Here is a 6,848-nt window from a genome sequence, read left to right on the forward strand (position 1 = left end):
ATTCTGAGCCCTGAGGGAAAGCAAGGTGAAAGGAGCAAGTATGTGTGCAAGATTTTGACAAAAGAGACATCATGGAAGGGGAGATTCCGTTAAAAGGGGGAGTGTTGGCTGGATGTGAAGATTGTCCCCATAATTTTTTATGTGGCACTGACTGGTGGAAAATGGGCTGGCACTTTCCCTCCTGTTCCAAAGTGTCCAGGCTGGCTTTTTTTCCATGAGTGCCAATGCCAAATCTGTAGAAGAGACCATCCGTCGTCCACTTCAGTATCAATTTTCAGACAGCAGAGGAACAGTCTCCTGGTGTTTATAGAATACACCCTAAGACAAGAAGGATGAAGTGTGACAGTTTTTGTTGGAGGAAGACTGTCCTGCTACTTGAGCAGTATATTTCTTTGTGGAAGTAGCTTTAATGTTTATCTGTGGCTTGCAAAATTACACCTTTGCTTCTATGCTCTTAATTGTTCACTTCTTGTAGTTAGCAGCAAAGCATAGTTGAAATTTGGCATCTGTTTAGGAAAAAGTATTAGATCTCCCAGAAAGCTAAATCTTTCCTTCTAGGTTGTCCAGCTTTCTGTATTGTGCAGAGAACTCATTTTTTATCTGTTCACTATTACCGGTGTCTCTTTTTCTCATCTGTTACCAACCAGTTGAACTGTGATATCCTTCCTCAGGGGGACTTGAGTCCCATGTCTCTGTATATGCTAACCTATATGTGTTAATTGGTTATCAATAGGCTATGGGTGCATGCAACAGGCAGTGATAGGGAAGTTCTGAGAACAATACTCTGGGCTTGTGATTCTTGGTGAGCTGCTGAAATACAGTGTCTCCCATCTCAGGAGAATTCCCCTCTTTGCTCAATAACTTAGTACCCATTTTGGCCGCGGAGAAATATCTGCAATCCTACCTCCATTATAAAATGGGTGCTATCTGAGCTGAGTCTTCCTGGTTAATAAGCTCCCACGTTTCCCCCTCTTGTGCTTAGGGGAGGTTTAGTTGCTTTGCAACATTATTTCTTGTCCACCATCCATGGAAGCTGCAGTTGTGTGAGTGAACAACACTTTGGGTAACTGAGATGGAGGAGAAAATCAGGATAAAGCATTTCCTCCCCTGTGCCACATAATTAGGAGAGGCCCTTGGTTCCAGGAGGTATAAGATTCGAAGTGGGCCTTTGCTAAGGAAATGTAATAGGCCTGGAATGGATTTCACACTTAGTGTTCAGAGTCCTTCTGTTATGAACCATCATGTTGCTATTCCCCCTCCCCCTTGCCTCTTCCCTTGAGGCTTTGCACTGTTTTGCCTGGTGCATCCTGTGCTCCAGTGTTGCTTGCTTTGCTGCTTTTTTGACTGTCCACTAGTGGTGCAAGAGCTGGGATCTTATTTTCTTATTACTGAAGTGTGTGTGTGTGTGTGTGTGTGTGTGTGTGTGTGTGTGTGTGTAAATACGTAAAATCCTCCACTTAACCCACCACGGTGCTTTCTGTTAGCAAAGCCAGCTTGGGACAGTAGCATGACCATAATGATGAGAACTAGGAATGTCTGAATGCTGTGATCTGCAAGCCACTTGGCTTCCAAAGTATGTACTGAAGGAGGCTGTTCTTATGAAAGCTAGTCCCAACACTTATGAACAGCCCTAATTGTATTTAGTATTTTCCCCATAAAATGTTTAGCCTTTACCCAAGTCAGGTTTTGCAAAGCCACGAAAGAGGAACCTGGTGTTGGAATATTCTTCTTCCATGTATGGCTTCCTCTCTCACTTAATGCAACAGCAACACCCTGATTGCCCCACAGTCTCTCCTGCCCTACTTGAGTCTTCTTGAGATTGAAGTGTCAGGGTTACTTCTGAGCATGTATGGCATGAATAACATCTAAAGCCACCTTTGGCCCATTTAGTTCTTATTGATCCAACCAACCCAACGTTGGTTGATGGGCAGTGGCACTCCAGTATCTTAAGCATTTCAGAGATTTTTCCCAGCCCCTTTTAATGAGGGAGGTTGGAGATTCAATGTGGGTCCTTATTGTTTTGAAAAATATGTGGTTTAACACTGAGTTAAGACCTTCCCCCCAATGTCATTGTTATGCCCTTTGTGTTAGTTCCATGTTTTCCTGAACTGAATTGCGTCATCAGTTTCATTTCTCTTTTACTCCAGTCTCGGCCAAAAGATTTTCCTTGAAACAGAAAGGTGGCATGACACTGAAATGCATCTGTGCATTTGGATGTGCCATTGTCACAGATCAAAGGACCAAGGCTGCGTGTACATTGTTCAAGTGTAGAATTTAGCCTCAGCTCTGGAATTCAGCATCTGGTATGGGGTTTGAAATTCAGCCTCGTAAGAAATTGCATTCTTTGTCCTGTAAAAAAAAAAGCTAACTTTTTTGGCTGCAAATATAAGTTTGAAAATGTGTGAGCAATGCATGGTGAAGAAGCCTGAGCATGGGTTCACAGCCTGCATAGTTCCGCTTGTGCCTCCCAATGACTAGCAGTAGCTGAGTAAATGGTGCAAAGTAAGCAAATCTATACATATGTACTTAACCTTGCATGACTTAGGCATGTAGCAACCTTGGGTGAGTGCAAAGTTTAGATTATCTTGTTGGAGATACATAATCTCTTGAACTGCAGAATACACCCAGCCTTCATTAAGACTTAATCTGGAGATGCGAAACCTTTGGTCCACCAAGCCTTGGCATCCAAACCCCACCCGCTCTCTCCAGGCCCCCTTCTCACCACTGTTGAGCGGTAATCTCCAACCAGCTGAGCTGTGTGGTGGGGGAGACCCCCACACATGCTGTTCAGCTATTCAGATTACATATCAGCAGTGAGGAAAAGGGACCTTTGCTGTATTTCCTGTGCTGAATGGTGAGAAAAGGAGCCCTTTCCTCACTGCACAGCTTGGCAGTAAAGTGGGCTGCCCATGGTGAAAGGGGCTATACTCTTCCTCAATTTATATTTCTGTGTTTCTGTGCTGCATTAAGAAAGGGGAGTCCTATCTCTGCTTGCAGCAGAGAATTCAAGTGGGCTGTCTAGTCCATTGCTGGTATGTGGAGCCTGTCCACTTTCCCATGAGGGACTTTGGCCTTTAGGGGGGATCACCACCCATTACTGATGCTATGTCAAGTAAAAGTAACATCTTGATGAAAGCTGTGTGGTCTCAGAGCTGCTTCAGAACATAAGAACTTGATAGGGTTATGCCAAAGGTTCATATATCACCTATTGCTCTCTCCACTGGTAACCCTTATTGAGTGCCATATGTGTAATAGGCAGCCTGAAGACCACACTATTCTTAATTGTTTATTCTCTGGGTTGCTGGTCACTTGCCAGTCTGCAGCTACAATATACAAAGATTCTGCAGGGATCAAGTTGGTCTCTCTGGTTTGCTAACATCTGGGAATTATTTCGGTCACTTAATTGGTCGTTGCCAGTACTGAATAAGTGGGGATTAAAATGTATGCCTTTCTGTGGCTATATTTCTTCCTTCTATGTGGCACAGGATGATGCTGTGTAAGGCTTCCAACATTGTAGCTGTTGACAAGGAAGAAGCATTCCCAAGATGTGCTTGGATGCTGATGATTCCTTGTTAGTCTGAAGCTTTCACTAAAGGAAATAAAGGCATGCAAGTGATCGGGGGGGGGGGACTTTCTTTACAATGGGCAGTAAAACAATAATATGCAGGTGAATATGTTTTGCAGCTTAACATTTGATTGGATTCATTTAAGTCCCAATTCCAATATGCTGAAAACCCATTTCTATTTTGTATAGCACTTAAAAATTGTTTTGCAAGCACATGCTTTAAAAGTTCAGCACTCTCATTATGTGGCTTCTAATGTGAATTACTTTGCTATTTTAAATGGGGTATCCTCTTCCATTGTTCTTTGCCTGATCATCGTGTTTAGCATTTATTCTAGTCTCTCACAGAACCAGCCATTCCATATGTTTTTTCCAGACACAAGAATGACTTGTAGGAATTGTCCTATGTCATTAAATAGCATAGTGGGGAATATTTATTACTCAGAGACTGACAAGGATATTGCTGAGACTCTTGAGTCTTTCAGTATCAGTCCTTATGCAGTCAACACATGTATGTTACTTTTTTGGTGCTGGAATGATCATGGAGGAACTTTCCAACATTGCATGTATAGTAATGTGGAAAGAAACCCCTAGTTCTTTACAGTCAAGCTTTTTAGTGGAGCAAGAAAATAATGTAGCAACTCAACTATTCTTCAGAGACTGCTGTAAGTGTCCCATGTAATTAGTGGAAGATTGTCCTGTGGTATTCATAGGTCATTATCAGTAGTAGAAAGATGTCCCCTTAACCTGGGAATGATTTATGGTTTTAATCTGAAGAATACTGTTGTTCATAAGGCGTGACATGCAAAGAATGTGGGACACCTGTGCAGATGCAAAAGCTAGACAGCGTTAGGTGGTGGATATTTTCCAAGATGAATGCCACAGGGGGCAAGTGACTGGCGGAAAGTTGGGACTTCTAAGGCTGCAGTTTGTTTCATGGTGGCTGCTACCACCGGCCTAAAGTAAATATATCTAATCACGGCTTTAGTGATGTTCCTGATGCTTATTCCCCCTCCCCACATTCCTGCAATTTTATTCTCAAACCAATTCATCTGCCACATTCTCTTTGTGAGTTCTCTTGAAGATAAACCTCTTGTTCCAGGAGGTTCAGAATTAGTGTTTGCTCCTCTTTTATGCTCACCCTTGCACTTGCCAGTGCCAGGCCTCAACCTTGCCAGACCTGCTGCTGATGTCAGTGTGATCCCATTGTGAACCTTGTTAATACGTAAGGGCTTTCTAAGGCGATGGTGGCACTTGCTTCGAACCTTACAAAACTGCAGTCAATTGAGAGAGTTAGTGTAAGTCTGTGCATTTGGCTTTTGCAAAGTTGAGGCCTTATGCTAAGTTTTGTCAAAGGGTGAGCTGAAGTTGCTGTGTTCTTGCCTCTTGGCATATGAAATAGGCTTTAAAAACCAATAACTAAATATATATCTGGTAACTTTTTAATTTTGGCAAAAAATGCATTTAATTAAATAATTGTGCACGAATGAAGTGTTATCTATTATTTTTGTCTTACTCATTTTTAAATATAGTGTTTGCATTTGCTTGGTTGCTTTTAAAAATCCAGTTCTCAGCTGGCTAAACTGTCTAGAGTGGATGGATGGGAAGCATAGTGGGGTGGGTGATTGAATCACCACCCCCCATTGGCATTTCCATCAGAAAAGTGGCTTGCTCCGGGTTTTGCGGGGGGTTGTGCTAATTACTCTTGTGTGCTTGTACATTTTGTTCTTTCTGCTGCTCTTGAGTATTGTATCAATGCCAGAAATGGGGAGTTAAAAAGATGAACCCCAATAAATTGTTACATTCCAAAGCTTCTTGCCTTTGTTGTGTGTATGTTTGATCACTTCTAACTTACGAAAATACAAATGACCAAATGCAGGTTTCCTCTGCCATGGAATGTGCTGAATCACTTTGTTTTACTCTGATGGTTCATTGCAGGGCTGGGGGGTGTATCATCTACATCTTCATGTCTCAGTCCAGTACCTTTGATATGCAGTGCAATGCACACAGCTCCTGTGCATCCAAGTACCTCATTCACTTCAATAGCAGATTCCTTCCTTTCTCCTCACATTTGAAACAGAGAACTGCATCTCATTGGGCTTTGTCTGCAAATTTTGCTCATAGATGTATTGGGGAGGGGTGAGTGTACAGAAACTAGCCTGTGCAAGGGTAAAAATTATATTTGTTGCCCCACCCACTTTTGCACATCTCTGGCATTTGACTCTCAAAAGGTTGCCCAGAAGGCAATGTAGCCTTTGGGTTGAAAGAGGTTCCCCATCCCTACTAGGTACAGGATTAGAACTTTCAGTGTGTGAATCTGTCCCCCACTGAAAAGGATTGATTGATGGAGGGGGGAATGCCCTCTTCACCAGCCTGCTGGTAACGGAGGGGAAATTTGGTTCAATTTGCACTTTACCACCTCTCCATTGCCACCAACATGAGTGTGACCAAATTGCGGGAGGGAGTAAAAGGCAGGAGTGCCTGGCGTGCTCTGGTCCATGGGGTCACGAAGAGTCGAACACGACTAAACGACGACAACAACAACAACATTTGAACCTGGCCTGTCTTGGTACTTTGCCTTCAGGAGAGTTGGCAGCAGCAGTGTGTCCTGACTGGCTGTTAATTACAGGCAGCCTTTTGAAAGAAATCCTTTAATCTCTCTCAAAGCTGCTAAACTAGCATCTGTCACAAATACTGCTTCATGCTACACCTTCCTTTCTGAAGGAAGCCAGGGAGGATGGAGAAGAGAAATGGCTATTTCCCAAAAAGGCAGGGTTAGGAAGCTGGAATGGGAAGAACACTGCATGGATCCAAATAGAGCAGGGGTCGACAAACTACAGCCTGGGGGCCAGATGTGGCCTGAAACGGTCACAAATCTGGCCCACACGACCATTTGAAAAACCCCGCCAAGTGTCTGAGGCCGAAAGGCCACATTGGTGTTTACCTCAACATGGGGCGGGGCAGCAAGCATCTCCAACACTGCTTTTCAGCCACACAGGGACTTTTCAGCAGCTTGAATAGAGTTAACCTTGATCACCTGGCTACAATCCAGCAGGAGTTCTGTCCAACCATATTTTCCATTTACAGCAACTGATACTTTTACACTTTAAATTTTTTATGAAACATAGGATTATGCAGAACTGCTAAAAATCAAATTGTGCCAGATTCTTTACACTGTTACATGTAGGCTTGGCACTGTTGTAGATAGTGAGCTGGAATGGTGTCATCTGCTAGATTTAGTGCTAACTTTTGGCAGAATTCCTTTAAAATATTTATTCATCCTTTG

Source organism: Zootoca vivipara, chromosome 9 (genome assembly GCF_965207765.1).
Source record: "Zootoca vivipara chromosome 9, rZooViv2.hap1.1, whole genome shotgun sequence".
NCBI lineage: Eukaryota > Metazoa > Chordata > Lepidosauria > Squamata > Lacertidae > Zootoca > Zootoca vivipara.